Raw genomic sequence first — 21,886 nt, 5'->3', positions numbered from 1 at the left:
AGGTGAACACAAAGTTTAGTACCCAGGTTGGGATAAAGGAGATAATGTTGATGAATATGTCTATAAAATGTTCACAAATGGAGGCCACCGAGAAATATGATTCACTTTGCATTTTACCAGTAAAGTCAACATGCTTTTTAAAAATTTGGAGACTGAAATTATGGACAAGCTACTTGTGCAACAATGTGTCACCCTTTCCGTACCTTAGAGGTACGGACTCCAGGAGTCTGTACACTTTGGACTCTCATTTGGGAATTTACAAAGTACTACAGCCCTTGTTGTGAGCCTTTAACTACTGCAGTAATGGCCCCTTTTCATCAACTTAGGGTTTTTTTTGATTTTTTGGTTTTTTTGGCAATTTTAGGGGATTATCCATCAATTTCAGGGGGAAAAAGGAGATATTTCATATCAATTGGTTTTATAATCTACAATTTTCTTATTAGGCTCTTCTGTCATTGGTCTGGCTAGGGATTCCCAAACATGAATGAATATGAAAATTACTTGGAGAGATAAAGCATTTATACGAATTCCTGGGATTGTCCCCAGTAGCTCTGGGTGAGGTCTTGAAATCTAATTTTTTTAACAATGACTCAGCTGATTCCTATGGAGGTGCTCCAAGGACCAGCCTTTGGGAAACACGCTCCCAGAATGACCAAGTTTGCAGGGCGCATTGCCTAGGAATAACCCTAGCCTGTGCTCTGCCTAACACCAATGTGGGCTGAGGTTCAGAGAAGAGCTGGAGAACAAAAGAGGATCGAACAGGAGAGACTAGCACAGGCCCATGATGCCTCCGTCTCCGTGCCTGGGCTAGCTGCCCTGCAGTGGGAAGTCTCATTTTTGATGAGTAGAGAGGGACTTAAAAGCAAGTTCCCAGGAAGGTGAAGTTTCCTAACATCTTAGATCTATCCATTCTAGTGGTCAGAATCTCACACATCTCCAATGAGATCACTGAGATTCTTCAAGGAGATAAGATGATCCATCTCCTGATGGTGATCTGCAGACTCAAAACAGGACCCCTGCTCCTCTCTATTTTTTTATGGCCTGAAAATCCCAGGGAAGAATGTCTGTCATTGATGCTGTTCTTTACTTGAGGTTACAAGGCATACCAACACATTTTGATATAGTTTTATTGTCACTGCTATCAAGTCTCCCAAAGTTCCACTTTTGATCAGTAGGAGACCTAAGTCCCAAGAGGAAACCTATGATCGTTCAGTCAGTGGCCTAACAGCTGTATATCACGTGGCTAGCTTTGCTCCGTATGCCACGTACCCTATTTGTGATCAGAATTGCACCTTAGTGCATATGAAAAAAATGGACCTACTGCAAAAATCAAATCCAAAATTTGTATTTTGTAAACATTTTGTGGGGAACTGTTACATTATGTACAGCATTTCACTTAAAAAAATTTAAAAACCTATTTTGCCAAACAATTTAATAAACCCCCCAGTATACACAGTCCACTAAACAAAGCCCTCTAATACTAGTATTTAAGGGAACCAAGTATGAAAGCCCAGTGGAATGAGGACCTTGTAATTCGTTAAATTCAACCCCCAACTGCCTCTGTGAATTAACAGGAAGATGTTTCCCTTCTTAATAACCACCAGCTCCTATATGTTCCTTTCCTCTGAAATCTAAAATAAAAATGGGAAATATTTTTGGCTCCTGAATTGATTAACTGCTTGACCAACATTTACAGAAGATATCCGTTAGGACCTATGAGAGCAATTTCTTAAAATAATTACTTACAAGTTGTCTTCTACTTGCCTAAAGTGATCCTTTCCCTTAAGTGCAGTGAGGTGACTGAATGTCAGTGCTATTTCTTTCATGGCCAGTGACGAGCCTTGCTCTAAGGGCAGTTGCCTTGTCCATTTTAGATGACATTCCCTGGTAATATGTCATGTCTGACACTTAACCCTTTTGCAGCTCGGTGAAAATTCAGGCCCCTGCTGTTTTAATGCCTATGGGAGAATCAAATGTGCTCAAGAATGTAATCACTCCTTGTTAAGAGAAATCTTAGCCTTCAAGTAGCCTGTTTCTAATGTTTTTTCGAAGCTCACAGCTGAGAGTAGATAAATCTGTCAGTATATTTCTCACTTTAAAGTTTAATTGTATTAGTTTTGCAGAATAGTGGGCTAGTTCATGCAGTTGACTTGCTTTTACACCAAATATGGGAATATGAGAAGCAGAAGTCAAAGACACAAAAACAGAATCTTGGAAGAGTAAAGTATAATAGGGATTTAGAGACGATAGCGTGGAATCTCCTCATTTTACAGATGACGAAAATGAGATTTAGAGAAAAGTGTCCCTACTCTCCAAATACATCACACTTTCCAGCGACTATTTGTCCTACCTCTACCTGGAACTTCCAGCTCTCGTTCTTCCATTTGATCAGCTTCTACATACTCTAAATTCTCAACTCAAGGCTGCAAGTCCGTATCACTTTTTTCTTGTGATGTACGTCTACTGTAGCCTAATAATATTTTATTAAATAATTGACTGCATGTTTATCTCTTTGGGGCAGTGTCTTAATTATCTTTTTATTCTCAGTTCCAACTACAATGGATTGTACAGAGAAGTTACTGAAAAGAAATCATCTGAGTGACTTGCTTGAGGTCACACAAGTAGCCATTAAGAAGAACCACTTATTCATTGTGTATGTGTTAACTCTATTCGGCTAAGTACTATTTCTATTATACTTTGTTATATTGACTCAAAGATTGTAGAAGAATTGGCTATGTCTGTTATGCTTCTCATTTTATCAGGATACATCTGGAAAAGGTATAAAGTGTTGAAAAGACTTAGGTGCATTTTTTTTGAATGACACTGGATCTCATCTTTATAGAAATGAGAAACAAACAGAACAAGATCTTGGAATTTAAACAGCATAGGATTAAAATTCTGGTTCTCCCACTATTTGTGGAATTATTCAGCTAATATGAACTGTCTGCCTGAGCTGCTATTCAACTCATCTGGATCTCCCTTTCTAAAAGGGATATTGTAAAAGGTAAATGAGATTTATGGGATTATGTTTGTAAAGCACTGAAAAACAGTAGGCATTCTATAGAGGTTACTTCTCTCCTGTCTTTCCCCATAATTTGATACTTTATTATTTCCAGGGGTTTTTTTTTTTAATATACATTATCTCATTTGAGTCTTATTATAGCTCTGTGAGGTGGGCAAAATGGCATAGGATTACGCTCTAATTATAGACAAAGAAAATGACAAAGAAAATTACTCTCTAATTATAGACAAAGAAAATGACATATTTGAGATATGTTTCTGAGAAAATAAAATCAGGCATTTTTTGCATCAATCAACACAGTGCGTATCCAGCATCACAAATCAATGCTAAATCTTTCCATGTGCTAGAGCAGGGGTGCCCAACCCCCTGAGCCACGGACCAGTACCGGTACCCGGCCTGTTAGGAACCGGGCTGCACAGCGGGCAGTGAGCAGCCGGAGAGCAGAGCTTCATCTGCCGCTCCCCATCGCTCGCATTACCGCCTGAACCATTCCCCGCGCCCCGCCACCGGTCCGTAGAAAAATTGTCTTCCATGAAACCGGTCCCTGGTGCCAAAAAGATTGGGGACCGCTGTGCTAGAGTATAAGATAAACACAAGCTCTCCCTTTCACGGATACCTGTGCTTCCCTAGCAAATTCCAAGGGAATCCATGATGAGCCATGATGGGGTCTCAGAAATAATCACAATCCAATCTGACAAGAACTAATTTAAGTCAGGTATACTACTGATATAATAGGATTATGAAGAAATGCAACTGCAAACTGTAAATGAAACAGAGAGGCGATTATTGTCATTAATTTGTAAATGAAATATACAGAGATATCTTTCTTCATACCACTGAGATACTTCAGGTTACCTACAGTCAATGTTTTCCCTGGGTGGGTCAGTGTCTTTATTATATCCCCAGTCTTACTGATGGTTTCAAAAGCATGTGGATAGCTGGTGGCTCGCTCCATGAAGCTCTAGTCATCCCTTGTATAATATAGAAGACGGAAGTCAGATTGCTGAAGTACAATGTTGCCCGTGATTCCTTTAAGCAAGGGTGGAAGGGTAGGGGGTGAATTTACATTCCCCTTTAAATAAGACTTGCAGCTAGTAAGTGACCACAGGCCTTTAAGTGAGCTGTTATGTAAAAGGGGATGTGAATAAATATATGTTTGGCTAAAGCTGGGAAAGGACAGTGGCTGCAGTTTCATAGCCCAGTTGTCATGCATATATATGGCACTCACATAGAATAGAGTGGACTCGTGCTGAGTGGATGAGGTGGACCCCATTGTCCACACCCTCACTGGCCGTGTGCAGCTCATCTCATTTCCAAGCATTCTCTGTTTCACCCAGATATGGTCAATAAACACGTGAAGGTGATTCTAGAGTTGAACACAATGGTGGCCCTCTGTTGGCCAAGCAGGATATAATATAAGGCTCCTGAATGTCCATTCCCTCTGTAGACATGCTCTTTGACTTTCCCCAGGCACTGCCAATAGGAAGAGTGCCCTAGTAAAATCTTTATTCTCTTTTAAGGTATAACATGGCTTTTCTTGTAACCCCTGGTTAAACTCTCTCCTCTTCAACTTCACCTTTCTTTGGATTACATCCTACAGTTCTTCTTTCCAGGTCCTGGAATAAACTGTAATTGGCATTGAAAAATATATTTATTTAGACATAGAGTTGGAAAGATGTGGTAACCTTTGAAATGATACTGGAAATCCTGAAGTCTTCTGAATGTGCTAAGTTTCATAGAAACCAACTATTTACCATTTTTCTTTCATTGCCACTCTTCCATGTATTGCCTGCACCCAGATACTTTTGGACATTTGGAGTAAAAACGGAAGAGTAGGTGACCAGGAGCTTCTGGCCCTGGGGAGATAGACATCTGATATTTGGAAAGAAATCATGAAAACAAATCAATTTAGAGGCATGACTTTGTCATATAATTTCTTTAAATAAACTTCTTATTTTTTAATAGTTGTAGGTCTACAGAAAAATTGCTAAAATAATATAGTGAGTTCCCTTATACCCCACACCCAGTTTCCCCTATTATTAACATCTTACATTAGTATGGCATATTTGTCACACAAACCAATGTTGATACATTATTATTAAATAAATATTAATACAAATTATATTAAATCAATGTAAGTTTATTAATATTAAATATGTATAATTTTTAAGATTTATACTTTATTAAAATTTTCTCAGTTTTTCCCTAATGTATTTTGTCCATTCAGTATCCTATCTAGGTTATCACATTATATTTAGTAGTCCTGTCTCCTTAGGCTCCTCTTGGCTGGCACAGTTTCTCAGATTTTTCTTTGTTTTTGATGACCTTGACCATTTGTAATTTGTAGGATGTCCATCAGTTGGGATTTGCCTAGTGTTTTTCTCATGTAGTTATTAGTTTGGAGGATAAGACCACTGGGGTAAATTGACATTTTCATCATATCATATCAAGGGTAATACTATCAACATGACTTATCACTATTGATTTTGACCTTGATTACCTGGCTGAGGTAGTGATTGTTAATTTTTCTACTGTAAAATTACTCTTTTTCACCTTTCCCATACTGCTTCCTTTAGAAACAAGTCACTATATGCAGCCCATATTTAAGGAAGGGGGGGCTATGCTCCTCTCCCTAAAGGTGAAGTATTTGCATAAATTATTTTAAATTTTGCATGAGAGATTTTTTTATACTGCTCCATTTATTTATTTATTAAATCATGTCTTTTTAGCAGTATGGACTCGTGGATATTATGAGATATTTATGGAACTTGGGATATTATCCAAAACTACTTTCTTCATTTTGTTGCTCAGTTGTTCTGGCTTTGGCCATTCCTCAGATTTTAAAATAATATTTTCAGTAAATATTTACTGAACATCTACTATGTAGTCCCACTTATTTATTTTTGCTTTTGTTGCTTGTGCCTCTGCTGTCATATCCAGAAAAACTGTTGCCAGATCAATGTCAAGGATATTTTTCCCTGTTTTCTTCTAGGAGTTATATGGTTTCAGGTTTTATGTTTAAGTCTGTAATTCATTCCAATTTATTTTTTGTGAGTGATGTAAGATAGGGGTCTAATTTCATTCTTCTGCATGTGGTTATCCAGTTTTCCCAACACCATTTATTGAAGGGACTATCTTTTCTTCATTGAGTATTCTTGGCTGCCTTTTCAAAAAGTAATTGACCATATATGTGACTGTTTATTTATAGGCACCGGATTCTGTTCCATTGGTCTATGTGTCTATTTTTATGCCAGAAACGTACTATTTTGGCTACTGTAGCTTTGTAGTATGGTTTGAAATCAGGAAATGTGATGCCTCCAGGTTTGTGATTCTTTCTCAGGATTGCTTTAGCTATTCAGGGTCTTTTGTGGCTTAACACAAATTTGAGGAGTTTTTTCTGTTTTTTAAAAAATGCAATTGGAAAAAAAAATGCAATTGGAATTTTCTATGGATCACATTAATTCTATAGATGGTTTTGGGTATTATGGACATTTTAACAATAATCGTCTAATCCATGAACACAGGATATCTTTCCATTTGTTTGTGTCTTCTTCATTTTCTTTCAACGAAGTCGTGTAGTTTTTAGTGTACAGAGTTTTCACTTCCTTAGTTAAATTTATTCCTAAGTATGTTATTATCTTGTTGCTATTGTGAATGGAATTGTTTTCTTTCTTTATTTTTCAGATGTTTTGTTAATGTATAGAAACACAACTGATTTCTGTATGTTGTTATTGTATCCTACAACTTTACTAAATTTGTTGATTAGTTTTAACAGGTTTGTTTTGTTTGTTTTTGGTGGAGTTATGAGAATTTTCTATATATATCAACTGCAAACAAGAACAGTTTTACTTCTTCCTTTCCATTTTGGATGCCTTTTATTTCTTTTCTCTTGCCTGATTGCCCTAGCTAGGATTTTTGGTACTATGTTGAATAGAGGTGGTGAAAATGGGCACCCTTGTCTTGTTCCTGATCTTTGAGGAAAAGCTTTCAAGCTTTCACCATTGGCTGTGGGTTTATCATATCTGGCCTTTATTGTGTTGAGGTATGTTCCTTCTATACTCAATTTGTTAAGCAGTTTAATCACAAAAGGATGTTTTAGTTTGTCAAATACTTTTTCTGCATCTATTAAGATGATCATATGATTTGTATCTTTTATTCTATTAATGTAGTGTATCACATTTGTTGATTTGCATATGTTGAACCATGCATCCCAGGAATAAATCCCACTTGACCCTGATACCAAAGCCATATAAGGACACCACAAGTAAACTAAATTACAGAACAATAACCCTGATGAATATACATGTAAAAATTCTCAACAAAATATTAGCAAACTGAATTCAGTAACACATTAAAAGGATCATACACCATGAATATTTACTGTGCATAAAAATTATTTTAGGAGAAGTCAAATGAAGTACAAATAATGAAGTAATAATGAATGAAATATTCAAGGAACTTGAATCAAGGAGCTAGAATCAGTGAGAGAGAGGAAATAACATATAAATAACCTTCATGCAGGCAAGACAAAGGCAGACAATCCCAAGCTTGAATCCTAGATCTACAAATTAATAGCCTGTGACACTGAGCGAGTCACTTAATCTTTGTGAAATTAGGAATATTCTGACAGAAACTTTAAACTTTACATTTTAGAAGATAAAATGTAAATCAATTTAAATTGAAAAGAAGGTAGTAGATCATTGTGGTTAAGAACTCAGCCTCTGGAACCCTACTGCCTTAGTTCATACTTGGCCTGTCCCATTACTAGTTCTGAGACAAGTTAGGCAACTTATCTAATTGAACAAGTTAGTTACTCTCCTAGTCCTCAGCTTTAATCACCTGTGAAATAGGAAAATGGGAAAAGCAGAAGATTGGGCAGGCTTGAGGGGTTACCAAGAACTTGGATTTATTTACTCTGAGTTTTTTATTCCTTTAAGAGGCAGTGGGGCTATTCCAAGGATAATTTATGACTGGAGATAATAGATGGAGGAGTGACAGGCATACAGGTGATATTGAGAGTCAGTATTAGGGATGGAGCAGAAGGTCAGATAAATAAGTGGGAACTAAAAAGAGCATTCACTTCTAAGGCTCTGTAGCTCTGCCAACTGACCAATGGCTGCTTAAGCCCAACCAGGATCAGATTCCACTTGTAGCATGAAATCTTTCCTTCTGTGACTCCAAAAGTAACAGTGCAGAAGCAGCAAACAGGATGTAGGAAACTCTGTTTTTTGTGGGTTTTTTCAGCTACCAGATCACTGAATTAACATGAAATAGTTTTTGATTTAAATGTCTGTCTTTCCACTGGAATCTAGGCTTCTTGAGGGCAAGGTTTGTATTGTAATTGCCCTAGCTTCCAGCACTGAGGAAAATAGACACCAAGTAAATATTTGTTTAAAAAAATGAAGAATCCATACAGGTTTCTTAGTGTTTGCTGAAATTTAACTTCCAATGCATAGGTGTTCAGCAGTGGAAAAAAACAAATGTTGACATCAAATGAATTACATTTATTATTAAAAGAATCAGAGGTGTAGCATGAAATAGTCAAAAAACAAATTGCCTAGAAATGAGACATCATGCTTGTTTCTCTGGATTCCAGCCTCATCACCTGCTTGTCTTACAAGAGTTAGAACTCTTTGATCCTTGTTTATGCCCAGTCCTGTCTGAAGTTCTAGGTGAGGTGAATGCAGTCCCTACTGGAGGGAATTTAAAGAGTCAGGAGTCAGATTACTCGGGTCACCCTTTCACCTGAGGACTAGAACTTCTCTGAACCTGACGCCTAACTTTCAAAATAGGACTTCTGCCTAGTTCTTGAAGCCCAAACCCCAACTCACTCTCTGGCTTTGGACACAGGGCCCCTGTTTTGTGGAGTATTCCTTACCCAGTTGTAAAGTTACTTTAGGACCAGGACTGCTTCAATCCTGTAAATCTCTAGAACTGGAAACAACATGTTCAAGTCTTGTTGTCACCTTTGAAAAGGAGACTTGAGTCTGAGGTCTACATGCCTACATTTCACGTATTTGATGGTGACCAGTCATCTGTCAGGCAGCCCATATCCACAGCCTATAGCCATCTGTCAGACAGGAGGCTGCATCCAGCCTGTATCCATATGGACCACTCCACAATTCCCAGACACCAATTCTGGATCTTATTACACAAGTTTTATGTGCTCATTGTCTCTGATTACAATGTCGCACCTGGATGAGCTTCCTTAGACCTCGTAGCCAGGGAAGCCTAATGTGCCTGCCCCATCATGGAGCTGCCGGTATTTTTTGATCCCTTCTCTTGCAGTTTGCTGTAGCCTGCTGCAAACCCCAGGAGGTCAAGATCCTGACCCTGACACTCCCTGGCTTTGCAACATTAGACACAGAACCTCTCTCTCCTTTTTGCGCCTCATTTTACTCATCTCTAAAATGAAGCAGATGGACTGTTTTACCTTGAGTTTATCAGGCTTTAACCTTCTTGAGACTGTTTGTTCCAAAGCACTGATATAGTATTAATACAAATAAGCCATCTTGACCTTCATCCCATCTTTCCCTGTGCTGCAGCTACTTCCTGTGCAGACCAGCAGACCCACCCGAATCCTAAGTAGTCAAATTTGAAAAAGGTTCTATGTTTCAAAAAGTCATTGGTTGACTGTGCATTCTGATATCGAATAGAAGTCTCTTCTCAAAACAGGAATTTGGCTGCCAAATAGACCTTCTTTCATTTATCATTTCCATTTAAAACTAGTCTCTTCTCCACCTCTCCACTGGAAAAAAATTATTTTTTTCTATTCAGATATAATCTGAATCCTACTGCTAATTTCAAGGCATGGTCTTTGTATCCACGAGAAACCAAATATAGAGGTGAGAATCTTTCCCCTACCAAGATTTCCCTTCTTTGCCACAGCATTGACTTTTTATATCTGAAGTGATTCAAAGGCCTAATAGGAAGTTAAAGTAGCAATAGAGACCATTCCTTTAGGACAGTATTAATGTCAATCTTGACCCAAAAAAAAAAAAAAGATTGATTTAAAATGCTAAAAACTATTCTGATATTTTTGCTATTATGAATCCTGTGTTCAAAATTTGAATACCATTAGCATGAACTTTTAGAGAGATGATCAGTTCTTTTCAAGACTGCATGGATTCTGCTTTATATTAAGATTTAGTTACATAAATTATTAAGAGGCCGAGGTAAATGACATTGTAAAAGGACACTGAACTTGGTAACCTCATTTCCATGACCACATTTCTGCGAGGTTGAGCATATGTGGGGATTGTGGAATTGGGAATGATATGGCGGGATTCTTTCCTTTTTTTGTTGGTTTTTGTTTTATTTATGCTTTTTTTAAATATATAAATTTATTTATTTATTTATTTTTGGCTGCACTGGGTCTTCGTTGCTGCGCGGGCTTTCTCTAGTTGTGGTGAGCGGGGGCTACTCTTCATTGCGGTGCACAGGCTTCTCATTGCAGTGGCTTCTCTTGTTGCGGAGCACGGGCTCTAGGCGTGTGGGCTTCAGTAGTTGTGGAGCACGGGCTTCAGTATTTGTGGCTCATGGGCTCTAGAGCTCAGGCTCAGTAGTTGTGGTGCACAGGCTTAGTTGCTCCGTGGCATGTGGGATCTTCCCAGACCAGGGCTCGAACCCATGTCCCCTGCATCAGCAGGCGGATTCTTAACCACTGTGCCTCCAAGGAAGTCCCTATTTATCCATTTTTTATAAACCTCCTTTTCCTTTTCCTCATCCTTCCTTTTTGTCTTCTCTTCCTCTTCCTTTTTCCTTTTCTTTATTTGTCCTGTCAAAATAAATGAAGACCATCAAACGAGACAGTCAAAGGAGACCGATTCAGAGCTCACTACAGCAAGGGAGTCAGCCACTGTCACTTGTGTTCTGACGGAAACTTAAAGGCAGGCAGAGAGAAGGAAAGTTTTATAGTGGAAAAGAGGGAAAGGTCAGGTGTGCCTGAATAGAGGCTGTTAGCATGGGAAGCTGTAGGCAGGCTAAGTAGAAGTGGGGCATCCCATGTGATTGGTTATGGGTGTATATTTGACTTCCTCTGCTTGGTCCTAAGTTGGAATCAAAGACAAAAATTAAGGGCTTCCCTGGTGGCGCAGTGGTTGAGAGTCTGCCTGCCAATGCAGGGGACACGGGTTCGAGCCCTGGACCGGGAGGATCCCACATGCCGCGGAGCAGCTGGGCCCGTGAGCCACACCTACTGAGCCTGTGCTCCGCAGCGGGAGAGGCCACGACGGTGAGAGGCCAGTGCACGGCGATGAAGAGTGGCCCCCGCTCGCCGCAGCTAGAGGAAGCCCTCACACAGAAACGAAGACCCAACACAGCCAAAAATAAATAAATAAAATTAAAAAAAAAAAAAAAGACAAAAATTAGGGACGCCGTCAGTTATTAATCAATTCCTGGCCATTAAGAGACAATTGTTACGAAAGTTATTGTTCATCTTTCCGGATTGTTACTAGAGATAGCAATCTGACTATACCAGTCCGACTTACAACAGGCTCGGTTCCTGGGCTGTTCATGATAGATAAAGGGCTTGCTTTACTGAGCAGGCTTGCTGTAGGTTGTGGGTCAGATTTCTGTTTTTCTATATGGTCTGGCTATTGTCCATTCATATATTGGGTTTCTCACTCCTCTTAACCTTTTCATCTCCTTCTCTCCAAATCTTTTTCTCATTTTTCCTTCTTAATATTTCTATTTATTTGTTTTGTATTATTTATTTTTTGGCTTTGTTGCTGCACACAGGCTTTCTTTAGGCGAGCAGGGGCTACTCTTCGTTGTGGTTCACGAGCTTCTCATTGCAGTGGCCTCTCTTGTTGCGGAGCACGGGCTCTAGGCACGCGGGCTTCAGTAGTTGTGGTGCGTGGGTGGGCTCAGTAGTTGTGGTGAGCGGGCTCTAGAGCGCAGGCTCAGTAGTTGTGGAATATGAGCTTAGTTGCTCTGTGGCATGTGGGATCTTCCTGGACCAGGGCTCGAACCCGTGTCTGCTGCATTGGCAGGCAGATCCTTAACCACTCTGCCACCAGGGAAGTCCCTCTTCTTGATATTTGCCTTTTCTCGTTGCTCAATAAAGACTGGAAAAGAGGAATGTGAAATGTGGCCAAGGTTCAATGTGTAAGGAAATGTTTTCTTCATTCACATCAAACTCTCAATAACTCTTGTCTTAAATAAAGGATGGAGAATTGGAGAATTTTGTGATCCAGAATGTGCAATAAAGTTTGTTCTCATGAACAAATATTAAATGCCATGTTATTATTTGGCTATGAACACACATAACATTGAAATGCTTCTCTGTATAAGTTTCCCAGAAAATAGAAACTTAAAATCTGAAAACATTACTTAGTATCTTCTGGAAGTGATGTTGAAATGAACATACTTCAATTTCTCTGCTCTGGACTCGCGAACATATATGGAACCATTTTGAGATGAGTTATCAGAAAAAATAGCATAGCCTTCAATATGTACCTCCAAAATATTTCATCTTTTTCATTTTAGAGACTCTGAATGGATCTTAAATGTGGCCATTTGGCCTAGCAGTGCTTCCTGTTTGAGATGCATTCAAATAAAAAAGTAGACTTTAAAGAAAGTAGGTGTTTGTTGTCCTCTTGGCATATTACTCACTGGAGCAGTAAACCTAAGTGAATCAGTGAGCATTACGAGAGAGAAACTCATTTAAATTAAGAGCTAGAACTGATATTTTTATAGGACACCTGTTCCTGTATGCTGCAGATCTATGATCACAGTGCTAGGAATACAGACGATTTTCATATTCATTGCAGATTTGCTGAGTTTGTGGATCACACTTTATTATGTGAAATTTATTTTTAATGGAATTATTCCTCTCTTCTGGATTTGTAAAGCTAATTAGGCATTGATACCTTCAGCTGTGAACACCTGCAGTGTTTTCTCTGATCCACTCTTTACCTAGGGTAACACTGGGTCTTTCCAAGGGAAATGAATGTTGCCATATGTCTCCAAACCCAAAGAGAAGAGAGTCAGGCTAAGCACCAGATCACACCAACCTCCTACTGAAAAAAACGTGCCCAAAACAGCATTTTTGAAGGTGATCCAGCTGTGCAAGCTGAACCACTGCTCACAGTAATTTTACTAATGCATTCCATCCTGAATTTTAAAAGCCTGATGAGTCACCCTATATGGTCAACTGCTTACATCATTAAGCAGAACATAAAGCCATTTACATACATTGGCATAATTCATTGCTGGATCAACCAAATTAACTCCTACTTTTGTAACCCTTCAGACTTCACGTGGACAAAATAAATGGTCCTTTAACCGATGAAATGTGCTGGCAAATATAGAATTAAAATGTCAGCTGTTTTAGTCCATCTTATATTTTGTCTATGTTGTTCTTCCATGAAAGTAGTTAACCAGTACAGGTGAATCTGAAGGAGAACAGAGGATTAGGTTAGGTTGTCTAATATGCTAAAATAATACCCATATGAGGATACAGGACATTTTCCTGGCTTGACTTATCCAGAGAGTCAATTAATTTAAGAGAGGCAGAGAGTGGACTAAATGCTCTCTGGATAGTACATTGAGTCTACACCATTTCCAGCTTTATGAGAACCAGATTTATATGAGGTTTCTTAAAGTCCTTTATAAAGAAATAACAATGTTACTGTGTTTGAAAAGAGGAAGCAACTTTTGCTAGGTAGCAATAGTGTCTCTTCCTGTGGCCATTCTCTACAATTATGACCATCACTTATCATTTATGGTGCATGGCACTTTTTATCTTCAGAACATTTGAGGCATTTTATCAAATTTTCCACACATCACCAGGAGGCACAGCTGTCTATAACATTCTGGATATCACACTATACTTTTGAAGATTATATGGGGATTTTATTTATTGAGTCATTAATGATAGGAACAGAACATCTATATTTATGATCATCTCAGAAGAACACAGTCAGTCATTTGTGCAAGACTGGAAAGTATTTGCTTATAGTAATCTCCAAGGAAAAGATGTGATTCTTTCCTATGTTACACTTTGGTCATGCAGTACTTTGTCATTCTGCCTTCTGTATACTTGCTCTGTAACCATATCATGTTATCATGCTGTGTCATCAAACATCAAGTATGATCTCTAAACATTTTACATGCATTGTTCATTAGATAATTGTCTCATACAAACAGCACAAATGATACAGTGTTAGATACTATTTATGCAGTTTTTGATCGTCTTAAAGTTAAAGGAGTCTTGAGGAATCACCATACCACTTTCAAAGATGCTTGAATATCTCCAGCATTAGGTAACTCACTAACTTAAGCCAGTTTCTGAAGCTGTACAGGAACTAGAATATTAACATGCATGAAAAGGCTAGAAATAAAGCTTGGCCTTTTCAAGGTGGAAAGGTGAAACTGAGATTCCCATATGAAATCAGAACCTCTGTAGAACTACAGACTTAGCAAATAGGTACAATAGGAAAAAGTCTAGACATCACAATAGGAAGAATCACAGAAGTTTGTTTGGGGTCTTCTATTTTTTGTTTACTTTATTATGGCCTACCTTCTATTCTTGGAAAAGGTCCCTTTCACTAAGAATTTATAATGTGCATTTGAGGTTTAAATTTATCATACCTGAATGGTCAAGAACGCCTATCCCCAAATTAATAAAAAATGTTAGCATAAAACACATAACCTCTCATACATATCAAAGGAAGCCACCTAGAATTTGCCCTCCCAAGATCTTAATGATTCCTTTCATGAACCAAAATATAAAACATAAGGAAATAATCTACTGTAAGTGAGAGAGAGAGAGCTTTTGAAAGTAAAGAACTCTACGATCTTTGTATCTTTCTGGAGGAAAGTGAGGTATACGTGAATTGTTGAATCTGAAAGGTCAAGTATGTGTGTTAAAAATTTAAGGATATTTATTTTAAAAAAATAGAGAATGTATAATGTTAAATCAGTGGTGGTATATGGGAAAAAGAAATAAACTCCAGAGGACAGGAAAAAAAAAGAGAAACAAGAAGCACCAAAAAGCAGGGAAAATAGCAACAAATAAGATGGAAGAAATAAATCCATGTATATTATAAAATCAGTATTGGAAATTACATTTCTAAGAAGATGGAGTATTTGTTTTCCCTATTTCTCCCACTAAGTACAATTTAAACTTGGACGTTATAAATAAAAATTATCATAAGGACACTCTGAAAGCTGGAGAGAAGGCAGATTGGCTGAGGATCTCAGAACATGAGGAACAGTTACAGTGATGATTTCCCTGAGTTTTCCTTTTTACTTTGCATAGTCCATGCTTAGAGCTGAAGGAGATAGAAACCTAGAAATACCACAAGTACAGAGAAAAGGAGCCCCCCAAAAGCCTGTTCTATCTTCTCAAAGGACCAGGAAAGTGGCAAAGCTAGAAAGACAATATTATTAGACAATAACCACTCTACTCCAGTCACACACAACAGAAAAAACTGTGAGCAAACCCTCACCCGCATCAGAAAAGGCCAAGATGGGAACCTAGTGTTCCATCCTCATGACACTGTAGGGAGGTGACATAATTGCCTATGTGGTGCCTCACGAGAAACTTAGCAAAATCTCCTAGAATTAATGTAAGCTCAGTAATTTTTCAGGATATAAGATAAACATACAATTCTCAATTATATTTCCAGATCCTAGCAATGAACCTGTGGACACCAATATTACAAATCCAATATCACTTATAATCACACATAAGATATGAAATAGCTAGGTGTAAACAAGGAGAAAATGTACATGATGAGTATTCTAAAAAAAGTACCAAACACAGGTGAAAAAACTTAAAGATCTAAATAAATGGGGAGATATACCAGGTTCAGTGATTGGAAGCTCAACAACATAATTATGTTATTTCTCCCCAGATTGATATATAGGTATAACACAGTTTGTATGAAAATCTCAGCAAATTGTTTTTGGAAATGTAGACTGGATTATTCTAAAATTTAATGAAGATGCAAATAAACTAAAAATAATTTGGTAAAGAAGACCAAAGTAGGAGGAATCAACCTACCTGATTTCAAGATCTTTCAGATATTTATAATAATCCAGACTATGTGGTATTGGTGGAAGGGCATAATCGACCAACGGAACAAAATATAGAAGTCAGAAATAGCCACACGCAAATATGCCCAAGTGATTTTTGAAAAAAGTGCAAAAACAGTTCAATGGAGGAAAGGTGGGCCCTTCAGCCAATGGTGCTAAAGCAACTGGACATCCATAGACCAAAACACACACACACACACACACACACACACACACACACAACACCCTTGACCTAAATCTCACTCCTTATTTAATAATTAATTCAAAATTTAAAAAATAAAAAATAAAAATTAACTCAAAATGGATCATGGACTTATACGTAAAATGTAAAATAAAACATTCTAGAAAAAAATAGATATCCTTAATACTTAGAGCTAGGCAGAGTTCTTAGACTTGACATCACATGCCTGACAACAAAAGGAAAAAATTGACAAACTGGACTTCATCAAAATTTTTTTCTCTGTGAAAGACCCTGTTAAAAGGATTTTTTAAAAACTTACAGGGGGGGATAGATATTTGCAAACTACACCTCTGACACAGGATTGTTACCTAAAATATATGAGTTCTCACAAGTCAACTATTTAAAACAAAAATCTATTTAGAAAATGGGCCAAAGCCCCTGAAGGGAAATTTCACTGAAGAAGATATTTAAATGACAAATATGTATATGAAAATATGCAAATTTAAGCCATAATGAGATATCACTACACATCTATCAGAACATTTAATATATATATAATATTTTTATATGTATATATAAAATGGCAGCACTATATGCTGGTGAGGATGCAGAGAAAGTAGATTACTCAACCGTTCTTGGTGGAAATGTAAAATGGTATAGCTAGTCTAGGAAATGGTTTGGAAGTTCCTTTTAAAAACTAAGCATTCAACTACTATATCCAGAAATTCCATTCCTAGGTATTTATTTCAGAGAAATGAAGATTTGTGTTCACACAAAAACCTATAGGTGAATGTTTGTAGCAGCTGTATTCATAGTAGCCAAAACCTGGAAACGTCCCTCCGTGGGTGAATACTTAAGCTGTTGTAATATATACACAATATCGAATACAACTCAGTAATTAAAAAGGAACAAACTATTGCTACATACAACCTGGATGCAGCTCCACATAATTATGCATATGGAAACAGAAAATCTCAAAGCTTACTCAGTTTATCGTTCCATTTATATAACATTCCTGGAATGACAAAATGATGGCTTTCTTACAGTTTATCTTTTCATGATATATCTTTCCCCATCAGTTTATTTTCAACATATCTGTGTATTTGTCCATTGAAACCTGGGTATTTTTCTATTGTTATGAAACTTTTGATCCTGTTTACAACTTCTTCTTTATCTGGCTTTCTATGACACGCTCTGGCAAGGAAAAGTGGGATGGGATGGCACTGCATTGTTACTGCCAGATTGGATAAAAGTCTCCATCCCTCTCTTGGCGTTCATTGACCTCTAACTGGGGATGGAGACTTCTCATTACTGCTGGGCAGGGCTGGGAGTTCCAGCTCCCTAGTACTCCGTCATTATACCACTCCTGCTGGGATGGAAGGGGTGCTTTATTTTTTTTTTTAATATTTTAATTTTATTATAGTTGATTTACAATGTTGTGTTAGTTTCAGGTGTACAGCAAAGTGATTCAGTTATACATATACATATATTCATTCTTTTTCAGATTCTTTTCTCACATAGGTTATCACAGAATATTGGGTAGAGCTCCCTGTGCTATACAGTAGATCCCCGTCAGTCATCTATCCTATATATAGTAGTTTGTGTGTGTTCATCCCAAGCTCCTGATTTATCCCTCCCGCCGACATTTCCCCTTTGGTAACCATAAGTTTGTTTTCGATATCTGTAAGTCTGCTTCTGTTTTGTAAATAAGTTCACTTGTATCTTTTTAAAATTAGATTCCACATATAAGTGACATCACATGATATTTGTCTTTCTCTGTCTGACTTATTTCACTTAGTATGATAATCTCTTGGTCCATCCATGTTGCTGCAAATAGCATTATTTCATTCTTTTTTTTGGCTGAGTACTGTTTACAATAGCCAAGACACAGAAGCAAACTAAATGTCCATCGACAGGAATGGATAAAGAAGTTGTGGTGCGTATATACAATGGAATATTACTCAGCCATAAAAAAGGAGTGATTTAATATTGCTCCCCATGTAGCTTCTACTGATACCACAAGGGGGTGACTTAGCTATCACTGGATGGTGGTGAAAGTCCTGAGTCTCCACTAGGACTCATCTGATACCATCCCAGAAGGAATGAGTGGGGCTCCTTATTACTGCTGTGTGGGTAGGTGGGGGGAAATGTGAGACTTTCCATATGGTCTCAGGTGACTCTGTGGGATGGCAGGGGGATAACATTACCATCTAGAGGGATAGTAGTCTCAGCTTGCTATTCAACACCACAGTGGTAAGGGGTTGGGGTGCCTCATTTCACCCTGGTGAGAGTGGAAGTCTAGGCTTCTGATTTGGCCATTGTTGGATTGGATGGGGATGGAGTGTTCTCTGTGGTGTTTGGCTGGAGAAGAGTGATTATTGTCCACAATTTTTTCATCTTGTAGTAGTGCTTCTATCCTGGACCTTTGGCTAGGGAAAGCAGACTTTGATTACTTCCAGTCTGGGATGTATGAGGCAAAATGAAAATCCAGGGAACTCACACGTGTTCTTTCTCAAGTTGAGGACCCTAGACCTTCTGCCTTCTTCTTTCCAACCTATCAGAGTCTTCCTGTTTGTTTACACATACTCTCCAACCTGTTTAGTTGTACTCACTGGGAAGAATAGGGAAAAGTTCATCTACTCCATCTTCCTCAAAGTGGAAGTTTTCTAGTTTCCTTTTGAGTCTTCTTGCCCCACGAATAAAATATATTATATATTTATAAAATGTATTACATATATAATATATTATATAACCAAGAGAATTTAATAGTTGCACAGCAGCTTTATATGCTCTCATAGTTTTTTTAACTAAACTTGAATTTCTGTTCTCCTGTTTCTACTATAGCATATTTAGTCCAGAAGAGCAATATCCAAAGTAGCGAAGGTTAGAGAAAAAAATTAAAGTTAAATTGTACTTTCTTTATCATACATCAACATTACATCATTGACAACTTCCCTTGCCCCTCTGGGCAGCAGATTTATTCCTTTTTTGGTCTTATGGTTGTTAATGTAATTTTAAATACCTGTACTTATTGTTCTTAGAATTTTCAGAGGTTTGCATATTTTCATCGTACCTAGTATGATGCTTAATTTTTAAAAATAAGTTCTCATTTTACAATACCATTTATTTAGCGTTCATTAAGTGTTTTACAGGTGACGTGTTTTACTAAGTGACTCTACAATTATTAATTTTTAAATGATATGAAAATGGATATTTTTTCTTTTTTTTAACATCTTTATTGGAGTATAATTGCTTTACAATGGTGTGTTAGTTTCTGCTGTATAACAAAGTGAATCAGCTATACATATACATACATCCCCATATCTCCTCCCTCTTGCATCTCCCTCCCACCCTCCCTATCCCACCCCTCTTGGTGGACACAAAGCACCGAGCTGATCTCCCTGTGCTATGTGGCTGCTTCCCACTAGCTACCTATTTTACATTTGGTAGTGTATATATGTCCATGCCACTCTCTCACTTCGTCCCAGCTAACCCTTCCCCCTCCCCGTGTCCTCAAGTCCACTCTCTATGTCTGCGTCTTTACTCCTGTCCTGCCCCTAGGTTCTTCAGAACCAGAAAATGGATTTTAGAGTTACTTCTTCATAAAACATATTTATTCATAAATCATACTGATTACACAGAAATATAAACAGACATGGCCTCTGCCTTCATGAATTTTGCAGTCTAGTAAGAGAGAGACTAATACGGAAGCAAACAAAAATATCCAGTAATTGCATATTGTGGTGAATGCTTATAAATGGCTTGGAAACATAAAACAGTGGAGAAAAATAGGGTAAATCAACCTAGGAGGGTCACCAAGGAAGGCTGCACTGAGGAGGAAAGATTCGAAGGAACAGAAAGAAGTCAGTTCTACAAAGAGTGAAATAGAGAGTGTTCTAGGCAATGAAGAGCAAAAGAGAAAGAAGACAACATCACCAACTGACACAAGAGGTATAGAGAATGGCCCCATCACATTCTGAAAGTCTGTTCCAGGGGTCATTTTCCATTTGGCCTTCTTCAGCTTTTCAAGATGCTGCTTCTGCCTACCATCTGCTCGAGCAGAAGATGGTAAAGCCTCAAGGACACTTGGCAACACCATTTCCCCTGACACTGCGGAAGCCTCTGGTCACTAGCTGACTACCCATTCCATCTGAATTCAAAAATCTAAAAACAATAACATTTTCTACTTCGTCCAATCTCCAAAGCACAAGTCACAAGGGCAGGAACTAAATGAAAAGGAGCATTTTGATGAAACAATCGCAGGCTGGGAATAAAATGCCAGGGTTCCAATCCTAACTCTGCCATGCCTCATTTTTTATGTATGTGGGCTATTGCCTTTACTTGAGAAGTTATTCTTTTCTCCCCTGAAGAATAAAAATCTTGGAGGTAGAAAAGACCTTAGAGATTCAGTGGCACAACTCTCTTAGCAGAAAACCGGGTATACACCAATTTCCAGCCTCCACTCGCCAGTGATCCACTCACAGCTGTTATACATAAACCTGCCCTGTCTTAGCTGCCAGGAATTTAAACTAGAATAAATGCTAAGTAATCAGTCTACATGTGTGTGATACAGTATTTGTAAACATAATCTATATACATTTTTAAATACATGTACAAAAATAGTTGCATAAGTGTTGAGTTCCTCAGAATAACAGCTATATGTATCCAAGGAAATGTTAATGTTACAGAAGATGAAGCCAAGCACTGTAAGTACTCTTCTACCTCCATAAGTACTCCTACCTCTGCTGAAGGCAGAGATGGTTAACTAGTAATTGCCTTGGGAAAATGAGACACATAGAGCATTTTCTTTTTCAGATAATTCTGAGCACCTTTCCAGAGAAGAATAAGACTTGAGGGCTTCCCTGGTGGCGCAGTGGTTGAGAGTCTGCCTGCCAGTGCAGGGGACACGGGTTCGAGCCCTGGTCTGGGAAGATCCCACATGCCGCGGAGCAACTAGGCCCATGAGCCACAACTGCTGAGCCTGCGCGTCTGGAGCCTGTGCTCCGCAACAAGAGAGGCCGCGACAGTGAGAGGCCCGCGCACCGCGATGAAGAGTGGCCCCCGCTCGCCGCAACTGGAGAAAGCCCTCGCACAGAAACGAAGACCCAACACAGCCAAAAATAAATAAATTAATTAATTTTTTTAAAAAGGGTTAAAAAAAAAAAAAAAGACTTGACAAGAGGGAAAAGCATGGGAGAAATTTGTTTTTAAGTGATCCAAACACCAACTGTCAGCCTCAAAGGAAAAGAATATGCAAGACAGAAATAAAAATGAATGATGACTTAATTGGGACATTATTGGAAAGGGCACTGAGAATTTTAACTATGCCACTTATAAATTTTTCTCCTTCCCAGAATCAAGGCATAATCTATGGCCAAACATAGGAATCTAGCAAGAATTCAGATAGAGTTCACATTTCTGAGATTTAAAAAAATTTTTCTACTTTGGCCATAAGTAATTTTAAATAAACATATTCTGAGTCTAGTAATATCCCCCACCTTGTTCATTGCCTAGTGAGCTCATTTGACCTGACAATCCCCAGTCTACCTTTCCCAGGACCAACATCTTCCAAAGTATCTTCTGTGAGTTCCATTATAATTTCAAAATATATCTCAGAAAAAAAGATTCCATGTTAAGTT

At 38.1% G+C, this 21,886-nt stretch overlaps 1 long non-coding RNA gene across 1 annotated transcript in view; it reads left to right on the top strand.

The window, feature by feature from the left end:
* LOC309619683 overlaps positions 1–21,410 on the top strand; it is a 246,636-nt gene extending 225,226 nt beyond the window's left edge. The window contains exon 3 of the long non-coding RNA XR_014239156.1: positions 19,046–21,410. This is a non-coding gene — a long non-coding RNA (uncharacterized lncRNA). The remainder of the gene's footprint in view (positions 1–19,045) is intronic.
* The last annotated feature ends 476 nt before the right edge of the window (positions 21,411–21,886 follow it).

This window comes from Balaenoptera borealis (assembly GCF_965194805.1).
Source record: "Balaenoptera borealis genome assembly, chromosome: 21".
NCBI classification, from domain to species: Eukaryota; Metazoa; Chordata; class Mammalia; order Artiodactyla; family Balaenopteridae; genus Balaenoptera; species Balaenoptera borealis.
The sequence above is the reverse complement of the archived record's forward strand: the minus strand, read 5'-3'. Positions and strand labels throughout refer to the sequence as shown.